The sequence below is a fragment of the Prionailurus bengalensis genome, chromosome B1 (genome assembly GCF_016509475.1).
Source record: "Prionailurus bengalensis isolate Pbe53 chromosome B1, Fcat_Pben_1.1_paternal_pri, whole genome shotgun sequence".
Taxonomy (NCBI): Eukaryota; Metazoa; Chordata; class Mammalia; order Carnivora; family Felidae; genus Prionailurus; species Prionailurus bengalensis.
In genome coordinates, this window is record NC_057344.1 from 36,547,068 (window position 1) to 36,573,091 (window position 26,024).

The window sequence follows — 26,024 nt, forward strand, 5'->3', positions numbered from 1 at the left end:
GGAGAAATCACCACAGGAGCTGAGCCTTCAAGAGCTTATATAGGAGAAGGAGCATTATGAGAAAGGGCCAAGGGACATGGATAGCATGAGTATGTGTGTGTGACGTCCTGTATAGCCATGAACCCATCATGCCAGTGTCTGTAAGGCATATCAAGAAGGGTTGCCCAGGCTAGACTCCTTATGAGCTGAGTAATGACAGTTCCTAGATCTCTAATCTAGGATCTCTAATCTAACCTAGAGCCTCTCTGCAGAGTGTGGGCTAAGTGTGTGCCTTTGTCTTCAACTCCTGAGCCAGTCCTTAACCTTGGTAGTGTCCTTTGCCTACGCTTCCAGAGGAAAGTCTCTGAAGTTTTTTTCTGATAATCTTGCCTTTTTTCTTTTCTTTTTTTACAGAATTTTCCTTTTTTGCTTCTAATTTTTTAATCTAACTCAGGACACCCAAGTCTGTTCAAAGATTTTCTTTGCATCTAGGGGCATCTGGGTGGCTCAGGTGGTTGTGTCCAACTTTAGCTCAGGTCATGATCTCATGGTTCGTGGGTTCGAGCCCCATGTTGGGCTCTGTTCTGACAGCTAGGAACCTGGAACCTGCTTTGGATTCTGTGACTCTCTCTCTTTCTGCCCTTTCCCCACTCGTTCTCTGTCTCTCAAAATAAATAAATAAATGTTAAAAAATTAAAAATATTTTCTTTGCATTTCTAGGCCAGGGTATATTCAGCATGTGTATATTTTTATTTGTGTGCATACATGTCATTTTTAATTTTTTTCATTTGAAAATGAATATTAACCAGTGGGAGGTGGGGCATAGTCCTCGATCATCCTTGCGAGCAATGCCTTGCTGCTTACTAGCTGAATGTGAGAGGCTAAGCTGGGAAAATGGAGAGAAATAACTAGGTTTGAAGCAAGAGCTTCATATAAGCCTTTAGAAATTTGCAAAAACAGCTAAAGCCCAACTTCACATGTGAAATGCTCTCCCCAAATCAGAGCAGACTTCCCCATATGCATTATTCTGGGACCAAACTCTGAAGAAGCAGATGAAGGAAGCCATCAGCATTGATTATCAGTGATTAGAGGATACCTAAGGCATAATTTATCATTGAGTTCACTGTGATTGATCTCACCGAATGAACACTGAGACAAGAATCAGGATACCTGGGTTCTAGCACTGGTTTTACTACAAGTGACCTTGGGCAAGTCACTGTCATTTAATGTAGCATCAGTTTTCCTACCTGCAAAATACCCCTTCCAATTCCAACATTCTGTCATCTTCCTGTTGTGTATTCCCATCTTCAAGGCCCTGGAAATGCTAATTGTTCTAATTATGGTAATTTGCAAGCCAGGCACAAAGGAGGAGTATGGCATACATAGTAGTGTCAAATTCACCACCTGGCACTTGCTAGCTAATTAGCTGGTGGAGTGGAGTAAGGTCAAAGGTGTGTATCTGTATACGTGTGTGTGTGTGTGCGTGCGTGCACGTGTGCATCAAACTCTCCCTTGTTTTCCTGAGACTGGGTGCTATAGTGGCATTCAAAGGATAATTCATAGCTCCAAGAATGACTGTCTGAAACAGCATGATGTTGTGAAATGGGCATAGAATTAGATCTGAATCCTGGCCCTGCCACTTAACTAGCTATTGGAACTTGCAAATCACCTAACTTCTATGAAACTTGGTTTCCTTCTCTGTGAAATGGCTGTAACTGTACAGTTGTGAAAATCAAGTTGGTATATTCGACAAATATTTGCTGAGTGCTGGCTATATGCTGGGCATTGTATTGGGTGCTGGTAATCCAAGATGAATCAGACAGACTGGATTCCTACCTTTTAAGGAGTTTATAATTCAGTGGGAGAGACAGGAATAAATAGCTAAATTAACAAATACCCAAATAAATTAAGTGCTATAAAAACAGACTGTAAAGATGGGGAATAATGGTGGGAGAGGTTCCTAATTTAGATAAGGTTGTCAGAGGAGATTTCTCTGGGAAGGAGGAAAAGTTGGCAAGGGGTGTGCAGGTGCATTGGAGAGGACAGTCCACTAAGAACCAACAGTGTGTGCCCTTGAGGTGGAAGAGATCAAAAGGTATGGTGCATAAAGAAATGCCTTGTCAACAATATGGCCCTTACAAAAAATGTCCTCACTCCAGTGTCCCTCCACCCCACCCCCCACCGTGACTATTGCCTTGTTGGCATTTTTTTCATATGTGGGTAGGTGTGTGTGTGGGTGGAGGAGGGAGGGGAGGATAGAGTGTGTGAGTGTATGCACATTCCTACATGTGCATGTTGGAGGACAGAGAACTGCAGGCCTGTCACCAGCTCACACTGAGAACATTGCTTGGATCACTTGTCCTAATGATTAAATTAAGCCCATTTCACAAATAAAATCAGTTTGTAACTCTGAGCCAGGGACCCAGTGATCTGGCCCTCCTTTCTTGCTATGCTTTTCCCAAAGATAAAAAGGTTTGCAAATTGTGACATCCCTATCAAATGCTAATGGCACAGTGAGGCCTCTCCAAGAGAACCTGATAAACTTCTCAGATTGAGGGCAGACTTTTAAGGGAGAACAGCCCCAGATGTAATATTTGGTGCTCACATCTAAGAAACACTAACATTTTGGAGCGTTCAGAAATGAAACAATAGGAAATAAAAATCAGGGGGGAATGACACTTGGATTTGATCCAACAGAAGAAAACAAAAGCTGGTCACCTTCAACTTTCTCCAAGGACCTGAGCTTCAATTTGTCAATTCTGAAAGACAAAAACAAAAACAAAACAAAGAAGAATATCTGAAACATATAAGGGAAAAAAATCCCCAAACTCAAGATTCCTAATCTGTGAGAGCTTTACGTTCAGCTGTCTTAATGCTGAGAAGAGGAAATCAAGTCCTACAGAAGTAGATTGGAAGGAGCCCAGGGGTGTCTGTGTGACTCTGGGTTAAGCATTAGAGATCAGGTCGTGATCTCATGGTTTGTGAGTTCAAGTCCCACATCCGGCTCTCTGCTGTCAGCGCAGAGCCTGCTTCAGATCCTTTATCCTCTGTCTCTCTCTTTCTCTGCTCCTTCCCTGCTTATGCTCTCTCTTTCTTTCAAAAAGAAAAAAAAAATAAATAAAAGAAGGAGTCCAAATTACAGCTTCCAGGCCTCTGATCTTCCTGTCCTTTTCTGCCCTTGCTATATTCCCAGTGGCACATTCATGGGAGTGGGCAGGCAATTGTGTCTCTCCATTTCATTTCATGGTTTGGCCAATACCATCCAGAGTTATAAAGTCTGAGAATCAAGATGTTAAACCTCAAATATGTAGCATGTCCTGTTTTCCTGCTGGCTTAAATGCTTGCTGGTGCAGGTGGCCTGGGAAATAGCTGAGGGACAGGTCTTAGGCATTGGTGTCAGGGAAAAGAGAACCACATCCCTAAACAAGGAGGGTCTCTCTGACTTTGCCTGACAGCCACAAATACATAAATTGAGTAACCATCTTAATGGGGACTAAATTGGAGGGTTAGGTTAAAGAAGTCTGGGAGCAATTTGCCATATGTTCCTTCGAGGGAGACTCAGCAGAAGGAGCGGACTCATTTCCAATACTGGACATTTCTAACTGTGGCTCTTGAGGGGAGATTAGGAGTGAAGCAAAGGGGGTGGCACTGGACAGGGGGGAGTTGCAGATGTAGGAGGTGTTTACTTGTAGGGCCAGTGTAGAGAGGTGGCGGCAAATGCCAGCACTCTTGGGGAGCTTATGCCCTTTGGCCGAGACCGGCACTGCCCAGCTCAGGGGCTTTGTCTTAAATTGTGTTGGATTGCATTCTGCTATGTTTTCCTTGGTTACATCCTGACTGTATCAGGCAGGACTCCATTCTGTCAGGATGAAGAAGCTTATGCCCAGTCAGTCAGTGGTTCCCTCCCTCTCTCTAACTTCTGGGGAATTTACATAGAGCCAAGACTTATGGCCCTGCAGACAACTATCCTCACAGGTGTCCACACAGGTGCATCTATTACCCCAACCTGGTGCTGGGCCTTGGTGCTGGGCTGTTGGAATGCAGGCATCTGTGGAGCCATCCTGCTTCCTGCCCATAGTTCCTCCAGACCCAGGGGCTCCTCTGCTATTTCTGTGCCATCCTTTGAGGGAGTGGGGATCATCCAGCTGCTTCCTTGCTGTGTTAGAGCATGGGATTTGCTGCAAGGATGAATGAGGCTCATACATATCGTCCTCTCATTTCCTCTCTACATTTATCCACTTCTGAAGAGCCCATCTGATAGGAATCAAATTGTGTCCCCCAAATTCGTATGTTGAAGACTTAATCCCCGATGTTACTATTTTTGGATACAGGGTGTTTAAGGAGGTAATTAAGGTTAAACAAGGTCATAAGGGTAGAGGCCTGATCTAATAGGATTAGTGTCCTTATAAAAAGAGGAAGGGAGGGGCGCCTGGATGGCTCAATCGGTTGAGCATCTTTGACTCAGGTCCTGATCTCATGGTTTGTGAGTTCAAACCCTGTGATGGGCTCTGTACGGACATCTTGGGGCCTGGAGCCTGCTTCGGATTCTGTGTTTCCTCTCTCCCCCTCCATGCTCTCACTCTGTCTCTGTCTCTCAAAAATGAATAAACGTTAAAAAAAAAAAGAGGAAGGGACACCAGAGACCTCTCTCTTTCTCTACACAGCACTGGGAAAGGCCATGTGAGAACAAGCTGAGAAGGTGGCTGCCTACAAGCCAGGAAGACAGGCCTCACCAGAAACCAATCCTTCTGTTACTGTGATCTTGGATTTCCAGGCTCCAGAACTGTGAGAAGATAAATTTCTGTTGTTTAAGTCACACAATCTGTGGTACTTTGTTGTGGCAGCCTAAGCAGACTAATCCACCATCCCCAGATAGGATATGGAACACTGAGCACCTCTATTCTCCTGTACTCTTTAAATCTCTGATTCTTACCCTATGCCTTAGGTCAAACAGAGAACTGCAGTTTGAATGTAAAAATAAGAATAGAATCAAATGATAGATCTCAATACTTGTTGAGTGTAAACTGATAAAGGATTCATAGCCATAATATACAAAGAGCTTTTAAAAATCAACAAAAAGATAGCCAAATAGAAAAACAGGCAAAAAATATGATTAGGTAGCTCACAGAAAAGCAAACTTAAGTGGGCAGTAAACACATTAAGAAATGCTCAAACTTACTAGAAGTCAGAAAACTGCAAATTAAGGTGGTATTTTGAGTTATCACTTTATACCTAACAGACTGGCAAAGACCAAGAATGACTACTATTGGAGGGGATGCAAGGAAGAGAGAATTTATATACACCGCTGGAGGAAATGTAAACTGTTTCAGGCTTTTTGGAAAACAACATGGAAATAGCTAGCGAAATTAAAAAAAATGCATATTCCTTTCTACTCAACAGTCTCATTTCTGAGAATCTATCTCATAGAAATAAAAGCACTGGTGAGTAAGAGTATATACGCAAAGTTGTTTCAAAGAAGTGCCTATCAATGGAGCACTCCCATTGGGAGTTGAGTAAATTATAGTGAGAAATCATCAGCAAAAATGAAAAGGCAACTTACTGAATGGGAGAAGATGTTTGCAAATGATATAGCTGATATGGGGTTAATATTCTAAATAAATAAGTAAATAAATAAATAAATAAGAACTTGCACAATTCAATATAAAAAAAAACCCTCAAACAATCCAATTAACAAATGGGCTAGAGACCTGAATAGACACTTCTCCAAAGAAGACATACAGATGTCCAACAGACACATGAAAAGATGCTCACCATCACTCATCATCAGGGAAATTCAAGTCAAAACCATAGTGAAATTATCACCTCACACTTGTCAGAATGGCTATAACAAACAAAGATGAAGATGTGGGAAAAGGAAACCCGTCTGCTCTCTTGGTGGGAATGCAAAACTGTACAGCCACTATAAAAAACACTATAGAGGTTCCTCAAAAAATTAAAAATAGAGCTATCATATCATCCAGAAATTTCACTTTTGGGTATTCATTCGAAGATAAATGAAAACACTAATTTAAAGAGATATATATGCACCTTTATGTTTATTGAAACATTATTTACAATAGCCAAGATAATGGAAGCAACCTAAGTGTCCACTGATAGATGAATGGATAAAGAAGATGTGGTGTACACACAATGGAACATATATATACAATGGAATATTACTCAGCCTTAAGAAAGAATGAAATCTAACTATTTGTGACAAGAGGGATAGGCCAAGAGGGTATTATGCTAAGTCAAATAAGTCAGACAGAGAAAGACAAATATTCTATGATTTCATTTATACATGGACTCTAAAAAAACCAGCCAACAAACCAACCAATCAAAGAAACAAAAACCAAAACAAACAGAAACAGACTTTTAGATACAGAGAGCAATGTGGTGGTCGTCAGAGGGGAGGAGGGTAGAGGATGAGTGAAACATGGGAAAGGGATTAAAAGGTATAAACTTCCAGTTATAAAATAAATAAGACATGGGGATACAAAGGCAGCATAGGGAATATAGTTAATAATAAGCAACAGCTTCTATGGTGACAACTGTACAAGGTGACAACCACTAGATGTTAACTAGATTTATAATGGGGATCCCTTTACAATGTACATAAATGTTGAATCACTATGTTGTGTGCCTGAAACGAATCCAATATTGTATGTCAACTATACTTCAGTAAAAAAGAATACTACTCTATGACTTGACTGTTTAAAGTCCAGTTAAAGATGTTTCATCATGACCCTTCTTTGCGATTAACTTATTGTGATTCTTCAACAAGACTTCTCCAGGTCCAAATCCAACTAAAAGAGGTTCAGATATTTCTGGTGACAATTTTTGTGTCTGCAGCATCCCTTCTACCCAAAGATGAGTCCCCATGACCAATGTTTACTAGGTATTCTCAAGCTCTAACAAGAAAACAAAGCCTCTGTGGGCCCTCAGAAAACAACTATCTACTCTGGGGCAGCTGAATTTGGATAATCTATTAAATGTAAAATAGAAAGAAGGGTTCAAATTTAACCTCAATTCAATTGGAAAGAAATACCTAATTTATCCTTTTCTTCCTGGGGGTTATGTTGTCCATCCTGGAGTCCTTTTGTTCATTAGGACTGAGTGGGCCAACACGCTGGCTCTTCTGGTCTGGCTTCATGACAGTTCCAAGATTGGCTGTGGCTCAGTACCATGGAAGATATAAGACCACTTCAAATTCAGGAACTCTCTGGGTAGAGGTTTCAGCAAGACCAACATTTCATGGCTCTTAAAGTCCCTCATCTGGTCTGTGTCCCAAATGTGCCTTGCATCTTGGCTTCCAATCATTCCTGGTCGACTCTTTGATGATTGTTTCAAGTCCCTCCTTTGAGGAGCTTAGGATCTTATTGAGGTCTGTTTCTCTCTGCTTAAAAATATGATTGTTTCCAATTTTAAAGTATATATATGTTATGAATTACTGAAGACATGAAAAAGGTTTATAGATTAATATAATGAATGCTTGTGTACTCAACACTCACAGTTAAAGGTTCCTCTGTGTGCCATTCCCCATGAATCCTCTATCCTTGGCCCCAGGTGTTTGTCATTCTGATGCATTTCATTTTTAATACATATACATATGTCTCTAAATATTATGTTCTATAGATTTTAGGATTTTATGTAAATTATGCGTCAACATTTATATTTGTCTACTTTTAAAAATTTTGTTTCGGGGCGCCTGGGTGGCGCAGTCGGTTAAGCGTCCGACTTCAGCCAGGTCACGATCTCACGATCTCACGATCTCGCGGCACGAGTTCGAGCCCCGCGTCGGGCTCTGGGCTGATGGCTCAGAGCCTGGAGCCTGTTTCCGATTCTGTGTCTCCCTCTCTCTCTGCCCCTCACCGCAAATAAATAAATGTTGAAAAAAAAATTAAAAAAAATTTTGTTTCAGTTTTGTTTTTACTCCAAATTATATTTAAGAGATTTATTCTTCACATATTAATTTGTTTTTACTCCTGAGTCATTTTTCATCGAATATACCTCAATTTATATGTTCATTCTCTTGTTGATGATCATTAGGCTGTTCCCAATTTTTGCTTTATAAATAATGTGCATTGAATATTTTTGTACACATTTCTAAGAATCTAGGGTATATACTATGCACTATCCATTTTCTGGATTCTAGGGTATGGTGCCAGATTGCTTTTCAGTGTGACTGTGCCATTGTGTATTGTATAAATGTTCCTATCCCTCTGTATCCTCACTAACACTTAGTGTAGTCAGATATTAATTTTTTTGTAATTGTCATTAATCTGATGGGCACGACATAGTCACATTTCAGATTGCACATTTTTCTGAGGCCTAGTGGATTAGATTTTTTTTTTTTCATATTTTAACTGGATCTTTTTGTTCTGTGAATTGAGTGTCATATCCTTTGCCCGTTTTTCTATTGGGTCATTAGTCTCTTTCTGTAAGTAGGCCTTTATATATTCTGAAAAATAATTATCAGATGGTCAAATGGCTTGCAAATATCATCTCACAAGTTTTGGCTTGTCTTTTTCACTTTTGATAGAATCTTTTGACAACTAGACTTTTTGCATTGTAACGTGGTGATGGGCTCCAATGCCATGTGGTGTGCTGTGGAAGCTGTGTGTGTGGGCAGAAGCGGGGGCTCAGGTGCATGTATTTCTGTCTCTTCCTTTGGCCATCATCCCATGGAATGTCTATGCAGATAAAATGGAGGCACAGGCTAGAGGAGAAGGCAGCCTGTGTTCTCGGCTTACTGATTTTCCAGGCACTTAATGTACTACTTTGAATCCCATGGTAATATTTGCAAAAAGCCTCAGTCGTAGAATAACTTAATTAAACATTACTTACAAGAGTTTAATATTCATTATTTGGCTTCAATTACTGTCTTCGCCCCCTCCCCTCCCTCTCTCCCACTGGAGTGCTCTCTCCCCTCTTATTCCGAGGGTCTAATTAGGCTAATGGCTGCTGCTTGCAGTGACCTTATGTCTGTTGAAAAACAAAACAAAACACAAAAAAAATAAAGGCTCTCTTTGGTTCGAGTTCCCTGATGGTCTTTGCATGTGGCTGCTCCAGCTCCTGAATTCCATATTTCTTTTCTTTTTCAAATGCCTGATCCTACTTGTGCCGCATAGCGGAATTAATGATGTGTATTTGAAAAAAGGCTTGGCAGCCAAATTGCAACAAATACAAGAGGGCTGGGGCATTGGAGAGAGGGAGGAGTTGGAGAAAAACTCTGAACCTTCTTCCAGCACTGACTCGGCAGCAAAGACCGCTGCTTGCTTTGCTGGCTGCTGGCAGGGAAAAGCTTTCAAAGGAGGGGGCACATGCACAAAGCAAAGCAGGTTCTTTCTTAATTCTTTCTTTCCCTGTCTTGGGGCTTAATAGCATTCTTGGCTCCCCTCTAAGCTGGTTCCTTCAAAGGCTTTGTGAGTCTTTCCCATGGCCCTGCTTCAGTCTGCATCTGCTGCCTCTGGTTCCAACCCCATGGAGGGGCCTCATGATACCAGCATTCAGGGCCCATATTGGGGGAGAGGAGGGCAGTTGTGGGGTTGTGCTTTGCTCTTCTGACTCAAAGGTCAAATCTGTGCACATGTACAGAGCCCATTTCACACATGGGGCTAGCATTGTTGGGGAAGCACATGTGGAAAGCCGTAGCCTCTGGGTAGTCAGACAAGCACTATAAAAACAACACTGTCAGTTTGGGAGGGCAGTGAAATAAACCTTATCAAAGGGCTTGGGGAAACCTAGGCAGTAAGGGACTGTTTCTGATAGACTCAGTGCAGAAACAAGGAACTGAGCAGGACTGACACAGGATGTGATATCTGAGGTGTGTCTTATGGGCCAGAATTTGGGTTAATCAAAGGGAGGGATGGCATTCTTGGCAGTGAAAAAAGGAGTGCTGTATTTGGGGTGCAGTGCTTAATCCCATGTGTCTGAAACACCAGGGAATACTTTGAGGAAGCAGGAAGGTGGTGTTCCAGGAAGATGTGAGTAGTTTGGATCCAGGTGGTGCAGGCCTTGAATCCCATGCTAGGGGGTTTGGTCTTTATATTGGGAATATACTAAAGGTTTACACATAGGGAATGATGGAGTCAAATGTGTGTTTTAGAGTCATAGCTCCTGAAGTGGTGAGAAGGGAGAATTTGTAAGGAAAAGGAAAGAGACAAGGAACAGAAGAGAATGGAGCCAGACCAGTTGGAAGCATTAGCCCACATGAAGGGAAGATGGAGAGTATGGACTTGGAGTTACTTGGGAAGTAAATTTGGCAGGATGTGGTGACCAATTGATTGTGGTGGTGGTCATAAGCTGGTCAGTCCTGATCATGAGCCACACTGTTAACTCCCATGGGGAGGAGGGACTGACTGAGGCCAGCCGTGGGTAGAGGCCAAGCAGGGCAAACCCACACAGAGGGCCTAGCCACAGTGGCCCAAGTGCCAGGCTTAACGGGACTGAACAAACTCAACCATGGTCCAGCCTATCCTAAGGGCTCAGACCTGAGGAGGCAGGGCAGGGCACAAAGACAGGGCTTGCAGGTAGTTCCAGGGAGGATGTGAGGACATCAAGACTTCAGTTTAACTTAGGATTCAGGGTTCAGAAGTAGTGAAGAGCCCAGAATGTAGCCTTAGTTCAAATGATCCCCACTCTTTGCTGCTTAGGAAGGGGAACTCTAGAGCCCATCTGTAGGCAACAGGGTCTCTCTCTTTCTCTCTCTTTTATTTCTTTGCAACTTCCTATTAGTGTTTGGGTCTTGAGCAGGGGTGAGTCTTTGGAAAGCTGGTTAATGTTGGGGTCATCTGGCAATGCTGTGAGTGGAATGGACTCACAGCAGACCAGAAGAGGCCAAGGATGCAGTGAAGGGACTTAGCTTGCTCCCAGGAGCTAGTAATTGAATGGCACAATTGAAAGTATAGTGTAGGTCTTTTAACTTCTATTCCTATGACACTGTATAACTGGACCAGAGAGAATCTTCCTCATTTTTCTTAGGTCTTAGACACATAGGCCAGTGGTTATGGGACATCTGGGCCTGTCTGCACTAATAGTATATCTGTGCCTGAGGCATATATTAAGGTCACTTTTTGTTTCTGTGGCTAGATTCCAGAAGGTTGGGCAAATTCAACATGGCATTGAGTGGTGGTTATAGTCAAGTGCTCTGGGTTCAGATCTTGTCTCTGCCATCTATTAGCTGTGTGTCCTTGAACAAATTGCTTAACCTTTCTGTACTTCAGTTTTGTCATCTGTAGTATGGGTAGGATGACCATACATTTCCAATAGTCTTGACTAATACCTATTGTCCTAGTGCAATTATTAATAATGCCCCCTTTCACTGTCAAAAGTGACTTTTTTGAATGATAAATCATATGGTTACTCAAAAGATGGGATAACAACTGTATCTAACCTCATAAGAGTACAAAAATTAAATATGAAAGCTCTTAGATTAGTGTCTGATAATTCATAGGCATCTGCTTTTAATTATATATTGAGTATTGTACGAGTTTCATAAAGCTTCTGTAGCAAATTACTACAAACTAGATGGCTTAAACCACAGGAACTCTCTCACAGCTCTGGAAGCTATGAGACTGAAATCAGGGTATCAGCAGGGTGGCACTTCCTTCAAAGTCTCTGGGGAAGAATTCCCTGCCTCTTCTAGCTTCTGATGGTGGCCAGCAGTCCTTGGCAGTCCTTGGCAGTCCTTGGCTTGTAACACATGACTTCAATCTCTGCCTCTGTCTTCATATGGCCATTTTCTCTCTGTGGGTCTCTATGTCTAAATTTTCTTCTTCTTCTAAAGATACCAGTTACTGGGTTACGGCCCACCCTAATCCAGTATGACTTCATCTTAACCTGATTACATCTGCAAGGCCCTGTTTCCAAATAAGGTCACATCACAAGTTCCAACAGGACATGGATTTTACAGAGACATTGTTTAACCCAATATAGATATATGCATCTTATTTCTCAATTACACTGGAAGCTACTTGCCTTTTATACCTAGCACAACATTTGGTATACTAATAAGCACATAGTAGGTGGTTGATTAACTGTTGATTGATACAATGTTCCTAATAGTGGTCTTTGTTGGTTTATTGTGGAGGCAATGCCAGGGCAATGGAATTAGGGAAAACAGGGTGAAGAAAAAATATTTCTTCTTGCCATCTGTCCCTTGACTTAATGGAGAATCCTAGTTTCTAAGAGCTGCCAGTCTCATTGCTTGCTCACCCTTTGGCTAGACTTTAAAAATAAAATAAAAAGAACAAAAATCTTCAATCATTCTAAAAAATTCAACCACGCAAATCAACAACCACACACACAAAACCCAACAAAAAGACCCCTCGGCACATCAAGAAGATGCTGATACCAAAAGCTGAAATAGCTTTTCCATAATGCAATGAAACATATTAAATTCAATAGACATCAAAGGAACTTCGGGAGCAATTGCTGAATTTCCGAAGTAAACAGGGCTTTCAAAAGAAACAAAAACAGCGCTGGGATCTTGGGGGTAGGAACACATTTTGAGGGGGCAAAGCATGGAATCCCCAGGCTCTTGATCAAAGGGTGAATTCTTTAAAGAGTGGTAATAAACGAAGCCTTGAAAACTGCTTTTGATCCAAACTGCCCCAGGTATGGGTACTGACTGCAAATGACAAACGCATTTCCAAATAAGGGAGGCTGACGATTCTCTGTCCTCAGCCTTACATTTTGCAGGTTATTCAAAATGAGGAAATAATTCCAGACAAAAGGGATCCACAAAAGCAAAATACAGCCTCAAACGGACTGCAAGGCAGCAGAGGGTCCTTGTGTCTGCAGTAGTTTCATGACAATTATGGTACTGCCAATCTTGAAAACATTAACTTTTTCAATTTACAAATTTAGGTGTGTGTGTGTGTGTGTGTGTGTGTGTGTCTGTGTAGTCATACCTACTTATACAACTGGGTGTCTGCCAGAGAGGAGGATGGATGCTCCCATCAGGGGAAAACTGTGGCCTTTAAACTGATGTATGGAATTCCAGTCTTTCAAGGAGGGTGAGTAGTTTTTTTGTGGAGTTCTTTGAGATCATAGATGCAGGGTCCTGGAGTCTGGGAGTCGTTGAAACTACCTCTCATGGTTCAAATGAATAAAACAGAGAACTAAATAGGTGAACTGACTTGCTGAACATCACACAGGTTCATTAAATGGAATTCCTCCACCACCTAGTTAACTTCTTAATTCAACTGTTTTCTCCATTTATAGAGTTATTTGAAGAATATGAGAATTTTCTAGAGCAATTATGTACATCACAAACCCACGGCACAATGGTTCCCAAACCTAACTCATTTTCAGATTTATCTGGAGTCCTTTTAAAAACACAGATTGTTTTAACAGGAACCCATGGGGGAGGGGAAGGAAAAAACAAAACAAAAAAAAAAAAAAGAGAGAGGTTAGAGTGGGAGAGAGCCAAAGTATAAGAGACTCTTAAAAAATGAGAACAAACTGAGGGCTGATGGGGGGTGGGAGGGAGGGAAGAATGGGTGATGGGTATTGAAGAGGGCATCTTTTGGGATGAACACTGGGTGTTGTATGGAAACCAATTTGACAATAAATTTCATATGTTTAAAAAAAATAAAATGCAGAATAAAATGCAAAAAAATAAAAAATAAAAACACAGATTGTTACAGAGAAAGACAGATACCATATGTTTTCACACTTATGTGGAAACTGAGAAACTTAACAGAAGACCATGGGGGAGGGGGAAAAAAGTTAGAGAGCGAGGGAGGCAAATCATAAGAGACTCTTAAAAACTGAGAATAAACTGAAGGTTGATGGGGGGGTGGGAGGGAGGGGAAAGTGGGTGATGAGAGTTGAGGAGGGCACCTGTTGGGATGAGCACTGGGTGTTGTATGGGAACCAATTTGACAATAAGTTTCATATTAAAAATAAATAAATAAAAACACAGATTGTTATTGCAAGTAAAGCTGCTATGAACACTTGCGAATGGGTATGTGTATGAATACATGTCTCTTGGGTGAGTACCTAAGAGCAAAGTGCCTCGGTCATGTGGTAGGTATATATGTAACGTTTTGAGAGCCTACCCACCTGTTTTACAAAGTGGCTGTGTAAGTTTATGTTCCCACCATCAGTGGATGAATGTTCCAGTTGCTCCACACCCTCACCAACACTTGGAATGATGGATCTTCTTAATTCCAGCCATTCTACTAAGTGTGTGGTGATATTTCTTTGTGGTTTCAATTCAGATTTCTCTAATGACTGATGGTGTTGAGCATCATGTAATTATTTGTCATCTGTCTGTCTTCTTTGATGAAGTGTCTATTCAAACATTTTCCCAATTTTTAGATTGGGTTGTTTATTTTCTTTTTCTTTGTTTTAAAACTTTTTTCCTTCTTTTTCTTTTTGATCAAAATATAGATGACTCACAATGTTGTATTGTTACATCAGTTTCAGGTGCACCACATAGTGATTTGACAAGTTTATATGTATTTTCTTATTATTATAATTTGAGAGTTTGAATGTGAATGCACATAGGAGCTTTATTTGTAAGAGCCTCAAACTGGGAACAACCCAAATATTCACTAAGAGGTGGAAGGGTGAACAAATCATGGCATATCCTCAGGATGGAATCTACTTGGCAATATAAAGGATGTACTGATACACACAACATGAATGAATCAAAAAATAAACATGCTGAGCAACAGAAGTCAGACAAAATATAGTACATACTGTATGATCCATAAATGTAAAATTCCAGAAAATGCAAACTGACCTATAGTGATAGAAATTAGGTCTGTGGTGGCCTAAAGATGGGAGAAAAAAGGTAGGGAAGGGTGAGAAGAAGGATTACGAGGGGGATAAGGAGACTGGATATTGGGTGCTGGGTATAGCCACTCTCTTGATGGTGCTATGGTTTCATGGGTATTTAAGCATGTCAAAACTTGTCAAAGTGTTCACCACAAACATATGTAGTTTATTGTAATTCATTTACACCTCAACAGAACCACTAAAACAAGAAAAAGCAAAAAAAATCTGTAATGAAATGTAGATTCTGGGACCCTACTCCTGAACTACTGTATCATATGGGACTCAGGAATCTGGGGTAGAAAGATGATACTGGTTGTGCTGTGAAAGCAAAATATACTACTTGATCATCAAAAAAAAAATCTAGATTTGAATTCCACCACTTACCAGCTGTGTGTGCCTCAAAACCAAAATCAAAACCATATAACCTCTCTGCATCTTGGTTTTCTGCATCTGTACAAATGGGGTAATAGCCAGAAAAATGTTTTCCTAGTACTCTTGTGAGACTTAACACTAAGTAACCAAAAGGAAGTGCCTGGCCCAAGTGGGCCTCCATAAATGTGGATTCATTTCATTTCCATTTTTCCCAAGAATGCCCCAAAAGAGGAGTGGTTGGCTATGGGAGTAGAGCCAAGGTGGGGCTGGAGAGTGTGTGTCTGTGTGTGTGAACACACATGTGCCTAGTGGGGTTGACTCTGATCAGTCAAGGTTAGCATGAAGGTCTCTGAGGACTCTGGGAAGGGACTTGAGCATCCCCATCCCCATCCCCATCCACTGACTTCATGAATTCTCCCCCCAAACACATTAGGGAAAAACCCCAGCTCCCACAAGGATTGTGATGATTAATGTTTTTCTCCTTCTGCATTAGGGCTATGGGTGGGAGCTTCTCTCCTTTTCTGCATTCCTTTATCATATTAACTGGTTAACTGGCCCTATTTGTGCAGCCAAAACCGAAGGGAGGCAGCCAAAGGGGCCCCCTTTCTTTACTTGCCTGCCTTTTCCTCCCCCTTTGTTAGCTCTGTGCCTTTGCTTCATTGTCAGGCCAGCTACAAAGGCCCTCCAGGTGCACGTGCATGTGGGAGTGTGACACATGTGCACGCACGCACGCTCACATGCACTCTCTTCCGTCCGGGGCCAGGGTGATGAATTACGGCATTTGAATGTCTCCTTATCGCAGTGGTGCACATGTGCTCCGATGTGTGTGCCTGTGTGGTGTGGGAGGGATGTGGTGGGGAGCCCAGAGTCAGAAAATAGAGCTCCTAGCTGCCTTGTCCCTGCCCTCTTTGTTGAGATGAAATTTCAGATGCTGCTGGGTGTGTTGTCAGCAAGTCTTTTGCAAAATAGATGGAAGTAATTTTTTCTAAAGCTGATTTTTTTCCCAGTATTTAGCTATGGAGAGAGTGTGTACAAACCCCATGAAATGCTCACTCTCTTATGTAGATGTGACTCTTGGTCCAGGAGATAAAAGACAGCCAAGAAGGATGAAAACAAGCCTTTATTGGGTGCCTACTGTGTACTGAGTCCTTTCATGCATGCAAGTTTTCATTAATCTTGGAACTTCCCCTTCACATATGTGGTAGGTACTCAGTAAATGCTGCTGGACCTGGACTGAGTTAAAAGTTGGGGAGTGGCCTTTGTCCTTCAGTAAGTCACTGATGGCCTGATGTATGAAATGACCTTTCAGCAAGGAAGTATGGGCCACAACAGGCAGGACACTGAAAAGCAACATCTTGAACTTATAGAGCATCATTGTGCTTCCCCAGTAAGTCAGACCCCTTTTTTTAAACATTTATTTACTGGTTTCATTAAAGACACACTCTGCTTACTATTAGGCTACAGGCTACACTCACAGAATTAGAAGAAAAAGAAAACTACAGGCAAGTAATAAGTTCTTTTGTCCTGAAAACAGCTCTGTAAAATGGGATGCATCTTCTCCAAAAAAAAGTGGCAAGGACATGACAGAGTCTCTCCTCTTGCCACTGATTATTCCCTGGGCCTTCTCTCTTTGGGGGTAGTGGATGTGGGACATTAGCTCTTCTCATTTCCCTCCTCATTTATAATATTGCCATACTGTTTTCCCGCTTACTCCAGTGATGATTGTACATGTACTTCTTACTACTGAAGGGATTAATTTTATGGGGAGCTTGGGTGTGTTCTGTGGACAAAGAGGGTGTTAGGTATGAACAATCACTGTCTGAGGTAATTGATATACATATTGTATTTTATTACATATATCTCTACCCGCATTTAATTCTATTTTTATGTTTTTTTTTTTTTTTTTTTTTTTTTGAGAGAGAGAGCATAAGCGGGGGAGGAGCAGAGAGAGAGAGGGAGACACAGAATCCGAAGCAGACTCCAGGCTCAGAGCTGTCAGCACAGAGCCCGACGCAGGGCTCGAACCCACTAACCATGACACCATGACCTGAGATGAAGTCGGACGCTCAACCGACTGAGCCACCCAGGCACCCCGACCCCCATTTAATTCTTACAATCCTCCTCTAATACAGGTAGATGGTACTAGCCTCATTTTACAGATGTGGAAAACAAGGCTCGGTTTAAGAACAATTTTAAAATGTGCTAAAGGTCAGGGAGTAGTGAAACCAGAACTCTGATCAGAGATCTTCTGACTCCTAACACCCTCTCCTCAGTGACTGGGACAGCATGTGTTCTGAACCAGAGCTCCAGGCATAGACTATTACACTATTTGTCTCAGAGTGATCCTGGCAAATTGAAGTGTGTCTTCACAATGATACCACATCACTGGGCTGGAGCCCACCAAATGTGAGCCATGGAAACCTTGCACACAAAAGGTAGGGAAGAGCTCTAGGTTGACATGTAGAGAAGCCAAAGTAGGCACAGATTCTTGGGACTCCTGCTTCCTTAACTCCCACCATCATCCAAACAAATGCTACTTCTTCTCTTTGGTCACCAGATGGTCCCCCAATGTAGATGAAGCCTTAAAATACAATAGCTTTGAAGTTGTATTTTGGTTACTGATTTACATGCATGACTGGCTTCCAGCTACCTACTTGAAAATTGGTGGTGGTTACCCTTTCTATCTTGGGCAGCCTTGCCCTGAATGCCTGGCCATTCTCTTTGCAACTGATAGCCAAGGCAAAAGAAGGTAAAGAGGTTTAAAAATGGGATCTTCGTTTTCTTTTCAATTGACAAAGGCAGAGTGTTCTCAGTCCACTGAAGTGATTCTGTCTTAGGTTCTTCAAGGATGGAAATTTCATTAATATTTAATAATAGTGATAGCATCAATAGTATTAATAGAATCGTTTCCAAATACATGGAGTGTTGGAGTTTACAGAGTGCCCGCTGAACAGGTACAGGCATCTCAAATGCACCTTGTCCAAACTGGGCTATTTTCTTTATTTTCTTTGCTGTTCCCTTCTTGTGTTGTTCAGGCCTTGCCACCATCCTCAATCCTGATGATCCATACTGCTCTCCACATCCAGGCAATCTCACAATGTTTAAGTTAACGGGTTTAGTATCTGCAGCTTGCAACCGAGGACCCTGACTAGGATATGCTTCCTTTTTTTAATTAAAAAATTTTTTTTTGGTTCTCTCATGTACCTTTATTTTCTTGTTTTATGAAATTTATTGTCAAACTGGCTTCCATACAACACCCAGTGCTCTTCCTAACAGGTGCCCTCCTCAATGCCCTTCACTCACACTCCCCTTCCTCCCACTCCCCATCAACCCTCAGTTTATTCCCAGTTCTTAAGAGTCTGTTATGATTTGGTTCTCTCCCTCTCTTTTTTTTCCCTTCCCCTCCCCCATGGTCTTCTGTTAAGTTTCTCAGGATCCACATAAGAGTGAAAACATATGGTATCTATCTTTCTCTGCATGACTTATTTCACTTAGCATAACATTCTCCAGTTCCATCCACATTGCTACAAAAGACCATATTTCATTCTTTCTCATTGCCAAGTAGTATTCCATTGTGCATATAACCCACAATTTCTTTATCCATTCATCAGTTGATGGACGTTTAGGCTCTTTCCATAATTTGGCTATTGTTGAAAGTGCTGCTATCAACATTGGGGTCCAAGTGCCCCTATGCATCAGCACTCCTATATCCCTTGGGTAAATTCCTAGCAGTGCTATTGCTGAGTCATAGGGTAGGTCTATTTTTAATTTTTTGAGGAACCTCCACAGTGTTTTCCAGAGCGGCTGCACCAGTTTGCATTCCCACCAACAGTGCAAGAGGGTTCCCATTTCTCCACATCCTCTCCAGCATCTATAGTCTCCTGATTTGTTCATTTTAGCCACTCTGACTGGCATGAGGTGATATCTCAGTGTGGTTTTGATTTGTATTTCCCTGATGAGGAGTGATGTTGAGCATCTTTTCATGTGCCTGTTGGCCATCTGGATGTCTTCTTTACAGAAGTGTCTATTAATGTTTTCTGCCCATTTCTTCACTGGATTATTTGTTTTTTGGGTGTGGAGTTTGGTGAGTTCTTTATAGATTTTGGATACTAGCCCTTTGTCCAATATGTCATTTGCAAATATCTTTTCCCATTCCGTTGGTTGTCTTTTAGTTTTGTTGATTGTTTCCTTTGCAGTGCAGAAGCTTTTCATCTTCATGAGGTCCCAATAGTTCATTTTTGCTTTTAATCCCCTTGTCTTTGGAGATGTGTCAAGTAAGAAATTGCTGCGGCTGAGGTCAGAGAGGTTTTTTTCTGCTGCCTCCTCTAGGGTTTTGATGGTTTTCTGTCTCACATTCAGGTCCTTTATCCATTTTGAGTTTATTTTTGTGAATGGTGTAAGAAAGTGGTCTAGTTTCATTCTTCTGCATGTTGCTGTCCAGTTCTCCCAGCACCATTTGTTAAAGAGACTGTCTTTTTTTCCATTAGATATTCTTTCCTGCTTTGTCAAAGATTAGTTGGCCATACTTTTGTGGGTCCAGTTCTGGAGTCTCTATTCTATTCCATTGGTCTATGTGTCTGTTTTTGTGCCAATACCATGCTGTGTTGATGATTACAGCTTTGTAGTAGAGGCTATAGTCTGGGATTGTGATGCTTCCAGCTTTGGTCTTCTTCTTAAATATTCCTTTGGCTATTCAGGGTCTTTTGTGATTCTGTACAAATTTTAAGATTGCTTGTTCTAGCTTCGAGAAGAATGCTGGTGCAATTTTGATTGGATTGCATTGAATGTGTGTTTATTTATTTTTGAGAGAGAGAGCGAGAGAAAGAGAAAGAGAGAGAGAGAGAGAGAGAGAGAGAGAGAGTGTGAACAGGGGAGGGGTAGAGAGAGAGGGAGACAGAATCTGAAGCTGAGGAATCTGAGCTGTCAGCACAGAGCCCAATGTGGGGCTTGAGCTTATGAACTGTGAGATCATGACCTGAGCTGAAGTTGGATGCTTAATCGACTGAGCTACCCAGTCAACCCTAAATTTTTTTTAATGTTTATTCACTTTTGAGAGAAAGAGAGAGACAGAGTAAGAGTGGGGGAGGGGCAGAGTGAGAGGGAGACACAGAATTCGAAGCAGGCTCCAGGCTGTGAGCTGTCAGCACAGGGCCCAATGTGGGGCTCGAACTCATGAATCATAAGATCATGATCTAAGCCAAAGTTTGACACTTAACCAACTGAACCACCTAGGTACCCCATGACTAGGACATGCTTCTGCATAGTAAGTCCCTATCTGGTGCAAGACATTGCCCTGGGTGTTGTGTAGACAAAAATGAAGAGCATGCCAGCCTGTGACCCTCTGAACACATGTGTACTTGTTGACTACTGTCTGGGACCTGTTCAGACATCACTGATGTGGACTTCCCTCCAACTCAGTCTCACCTCCTGTTGGCTAGTTAGAATCGAAGGAAGACAAGGAGACACAGCATTTAAAGCATTTGGCAAAGAAAGGAAGTTTAGAAGAAACCTTGCAGAGAATGTCTGAAAAGGACTGACTTGTCAAATGCAAATTATGACACCTATTTAAAGGGAAAAAAGACAAGATTTCCAAAGTTATCAAGTTTATAGGTAGTCTGTTCCCCACGGACACACAACAGTTTTCTTCCATGATTATCCTATTGCACAAGACGATGACAAATCTTCAGTTATAGCTTTGAACAGTCAGGGATGAAGTTGTTCATATTCCAGAGTCAGTAACCTACCAGAAGACTCAAGACTTCCTTTATGTTGGAAACTAGAGTTAGACAGGGGACCCTGGATTTACTTTGTTTTGTGATGTGTGCATGTGCAGCTGACATGCTAGGTTTGGTGGTTGTGTCCCACAGAGTGGCTGTGGACACTGAGTTTGTGGCTGCTGACCGCTGCTTCTACAGGACACTCAAGGCTATGTTCCTGCCAACCTCCCGTCACAACATTTAAATCATTGGATCACTACATAATGCTTTTTTAGGTGTGTTTCCATTTATATTTTTTAATGTTTATTTATTTTTGATAGAGAAAGAGAGAGAGAACGAGCAGGGGGAGAGAGAGAGAGGAGACACAGAATATGAAGCAGGTTCCAGGCTCTGAGCTCAAACTCATGAATGTGAGATCATGACCTGAGCCGAAGTCAGACGCTCAACTGACTGAACCACCCAGGCACCCCCTTTTCGGTGTGTTTCTGTTGAAAAACACTAAGAATTATATATTGTTGACTCATTAACATCAAACTCCCTGCCAATAGCACTAAAAATTGTGCCTGAATGGAGCTTCTCTAACACCCAGAACTTCTCCATGAGGCACATCCCAGCCTTCTTGCACTTGGAAATGCTAGACAGCATGCCAGCACTACACTCAGGGACCGTGAGAGACAGAAATCACCACCAGAAAGCACAGCAGAGCAAACACTGTGGTACCACAGAGACTTGGAAGAGGACACTTGCTTACAGTATAGTAGCTGAAACAAGAAGGCTATGTGGTGGCCTGTTGACCCTCTGCTGGAAGCAGGGTGTTAGCTGACCCCTGAATCCTAACCCTCCTGCCTCCCTGATCCCGGTTTGGCTACATCCCGGTGACTGTCTGCCTTTGGTTTTTTTTTCCCGCTGGACTCGCCATGGCTGTGGAACAGGAATACCCATCATTCCTGACCTTCCTCTCTGGCACTATGAAACGTGGTGTCAAGGCCTCTTTGTGGGTGTGCTTGTTAGGCAGGGAGGTGTCCAGGAGTCGTAGGGAATGGGGTAAAAATGGAATGGTGGCCCTGTGTATAGTAGGGTGGGGGCTGAGGCTGAGGGCTACCTTGTGGTTCTGCTGCTCAACTGATGGGTAGCCACTGTGATGTGTTCCTTCCTCCTCCTCTTCCTCCTCCTCCCTCCTGCTGCTCTCTCCCTCTTCCTCTTGCTTCCCCCTTCTCTCCTCATTCTCACTTGACTTTATCCAAATAGGCAGCCCAGTGGATTTGTATCAATAAGAAGCAATCAGCAACAGCCATAATACTTGCAATCAATATATAATTGCATCAGGGTTATTCCATTACCTCAGGCCTGGCGTGCTGATTACCGCTGAGGCCTTGTGATTCCAGCAGTCATTTGCCTGACTTCAGGGTTTGGTGGAAGAGCGTGTGGGAGGGTTGCCAGGCTGAGATCTGTGTTGTGCACCTCAGGCAGGCCATCAGTGTCCAGGGTCTGGTCAGACACCAGGAAGTCAGACACAGGGGTGAGATACTCCTGGGCTGACAGGAGGGTGGCTCCGGGGAGGCCTGGGGTCAGGCATCAGGGCAACAGGACTAGAACTGGGAGTGAGTTCCTAGGACATAGGGCCCCCATACCACATTAACTGCCATTTAACTTGTACCGTTTCCGTATGGACAGTACTTTTCCATATGAGGCCTCACACCAGCCCTGGGGGCTGAATATGACTATTCCCATTTTATAAACGAGGAAGCTACAAACCCAGGGGAGGTACAGGGCTCAGTGCTACTGGACTTGGAAGCTGAGAAGCTATGAGTCGAATTCAAGATTGAATTTAAGGTTTGAATTCAAGAGATCAAGGGTTAGTATGCTTTCCTAGCGCTCCCAGAAACAAAACAAAGCACCACTCTCTACTTTCAGATGGCCCGTCTACAGGCTTCTCATTGGCTTCTTCAGCAATTCTGTGAGGAAGACAACACAGTTTATCATGCCCATTTAACAGATAAGAAGACTGAGCTTTGGATTAGGGTGACCAACTGTCCCAGTTTTCCCAAGACTGAGGGATGTTCCTGGGATTTTCAGTACCAGCCAGACAAGTCCCAGAGCAAGCTGGTCATCTGAGTTTAGGTAGAGGTTTGTTGATTTGTCATAGTGGCCGAGGGACTGGGTTCCTTTTTCCCACTGCCCTGAACTGCTCCAGGTAACTGATAGTGCACCCACTTTCCTGTGTGTCTGTGAAGGCTAATATAAAAAGGACAAAAACAGCTATGATTTAATGAATACTTGCCGTGTACTAAGGCTTGGTAGATATTTGGTAATAATAGCAATCTCTTACATGGTACTTACCTCATGCCAGGCACTATTGTAAGAACTTTATGAAAATTAACTAGGTTAGTTGATCCTCAGTCAATCCCTTTACAGAGGAGAGAACAGAGCACAGAGAGGTTAAGTACTTTGTCCAAGGTCATACAGCGAGTAAGGGCTGAAACCAGAATTCGTATGTAAGCTGCCTGGCTGCTGAGTCCACCCCTGTGTTTACTGTCTCTCTAATCTTGGTTAAACACTCAGACAACAGCAGGTGTTATCAGCATGATCTTAGAAAACATAACACGAGGCAGAGGGTAACTTCTGGTTAAGTGAATGAGTGAACGAATGAATGAATAAATGGGAGAGTCCTGTAACATTCTCAGGATCACAAAATGAATGATGTCTGATCTCCCCATATGCAATGGATTATCAGTCAGCAATCAAGAAGAAATAACAAAGATAACTAAAAAGAAACCAATATGTTGAGGGAAAGAATCCTGACAAAAGGAGTCCATTTATATGGAGTCCAGGAGTATGGTCAAACAAATTTACAGTGATAAAATTCAGAACTGTGGTTGCCTATGGGGATTGACTGGAAGAGGACACGAGGGAAATTTCTGGGGTGGAGATGTTCTATATCTTGACTGGGGTGCTGGCCATGTGGCTGTATACATATGGCAACACTCGTTGAATTGTATACTTAAAGACCTATGTATTTCATATGTAAATTTTACCTCCAAAAAAGAGAAAGCACAAAAGAGCAGATGAAATAGAAGAGAAAGGATTCACCACTAGGGGTGTCTGACACCCATGCCCTGCTGTGTCTGATGTTTGGGATTAACTGCCTCCATATTCAGTCAGTCACAGCTTGTGTTCCAGGTGAGCCCCTAGCATTAGGGCATGCTCATAGGTGGAGGAGCCACCAAGGCAGAAGCCACCTGAGCTGCCTTACCTGAGCACCTGCTCTGGGCTGTGGTGAAGTGACACCTTCAAGGGAAGATGAATGGATTAGACCCAGTGCCTGCCTGGAGCAGCTTCCAGCTTGGGGTGGGGGGCATCAGTACAAGAATGACTGACCACAGGTAATAGCCCCCGTTGGCCAGGATGGAATTGAAGTACTGCCTGTAGAATGTAATGCAGAAACATGGTTGGCAGAAAGAATTCAGAGGCCTAGGAACTACAGCATGGGTACAAGGTGAGGGCTGGGTTTGCAGAAAATCTGGCTTTGACTGAGTTTTGTGGCAGTGAGTCAGCAAGGTCAAGGCTGGCTCTACTACTTGCTAGCATATGACCTTGGGCTGCAATTTATGTCCTCTGTTTCTCAGTTTCCTCATCTAAACCAATGACAGTAGGAATAATGATAGTACTTACCTCTGAGGATTAAATTATTCAATATATGTAAGGCAGATATCACAGTCCTTGTTATCACAAATCTTGTTAATTTACAGCTTAAAGTGGCACTCAAGGAAGACACAGTTGGCTGCTGGTCCCGGCAGGGCTCCACCTGTGGACTGTGGTTAAATAGCTCCAAGAGATGGGTGAGGGGAAAACAGGACAGGAACTAGGTGGGTCTTAATGAGAAAAATAAGCAAATGTTATTATTCAGTTTCATAGGAAAACATATCAAGGTCTAGGGAGGTAACCCTTGTCTGAGATTGCACAGCTAGTTAGTGGAAGACCTGGGGCTACGTGTCAGTTCTGCTGCTCCCTTGTCGATGCTGCTCATACCGGCTCCAAAACCTGCTGCCATCCCCAGCCCTCTGGACTCATTACCTGGCCCTACACAGGGCGACCTTGATCAGGAACCAGGGCTGCCTGTCTGATCTTCAGTTTGCATCATGTAGGGTATCCTGCCTGGCACTTTGCTGGTGGGTAGGCAACATCCTCATTACATTCTGGCTTGTATTTATGTCAGAGATTCCTGTCATCATGTCACCATGTCACCTTGATCACATATTTAGCTGTCAGATGTGGAAGCTTGGGGGCTGTAGTCTGCCATTTTTACAGAACACACTATTCTTCACTGTGAGTCTCTGAACCTGACCCCAATCTTTCTTCTGGTCTTCATGTCTCTACACCTGGGAGTGTCTGTATCTGCAGCAGGTCTCACCCCTCCCATTTCCCCAGAGTTAGAGAGAGAGAGACAGGACCCAGGAGGAAGATCTTTAGCTGTAACAAGGTTGGGGACAACAAGGAGCCTCTCCCAGGAAGCTGGATAGGGAAGAGCTATGAGGAGCAGGGGTGGCCATAGATCCTGGATGGCAGTGGAGCCTAACAGGTGACAGCAGACATGGCTGGGAAAGGGGCTGGGACAGCAGCAGGTGGTGGCTGGTTGGGCTTCCTGCATGCTCCAGTTAGGTAGGGCTCACATGTCTCCCGTGAGTAGCTGTCCTAACATTTACAACAAGAGAAATTTAAGAGTACCTAATTCCTCCCAAGAAAGAAAAAAAATAGGGATAACCAATTCTGATCATTATACTCAGGCAGAACTGGTTTAGATGTTGGTTTATTTCCTGAATTCATTCATTCATTCATTAATTCAACAGTGCCTAACTACTAATTAATAAAGCACTAGTTTTGTACCTGGGAATCAGAAAAAAAATATTTGGGGGCATCTGGGTGGCTCAGTTGGTTAAGCATCCAACTTATGCTCAGGTCATGATCTCGCGGTTCATGAGTTCAAGCCCTGTCTTGGGCTCTGTGCTGACAGCTCAGAGTCTGGATCCTGCTTCAGATTCTGTCTCCCTCTCTCTGCTCCTCCCCCATTCATGCCCTGTTTCTCTCTCTCTCAAAAATAAATAAACATTAAAAAAAAGAGAAAAGAAAACAATAATTTTGGCTTCATTTGGAGAGTCAAAATGAAGG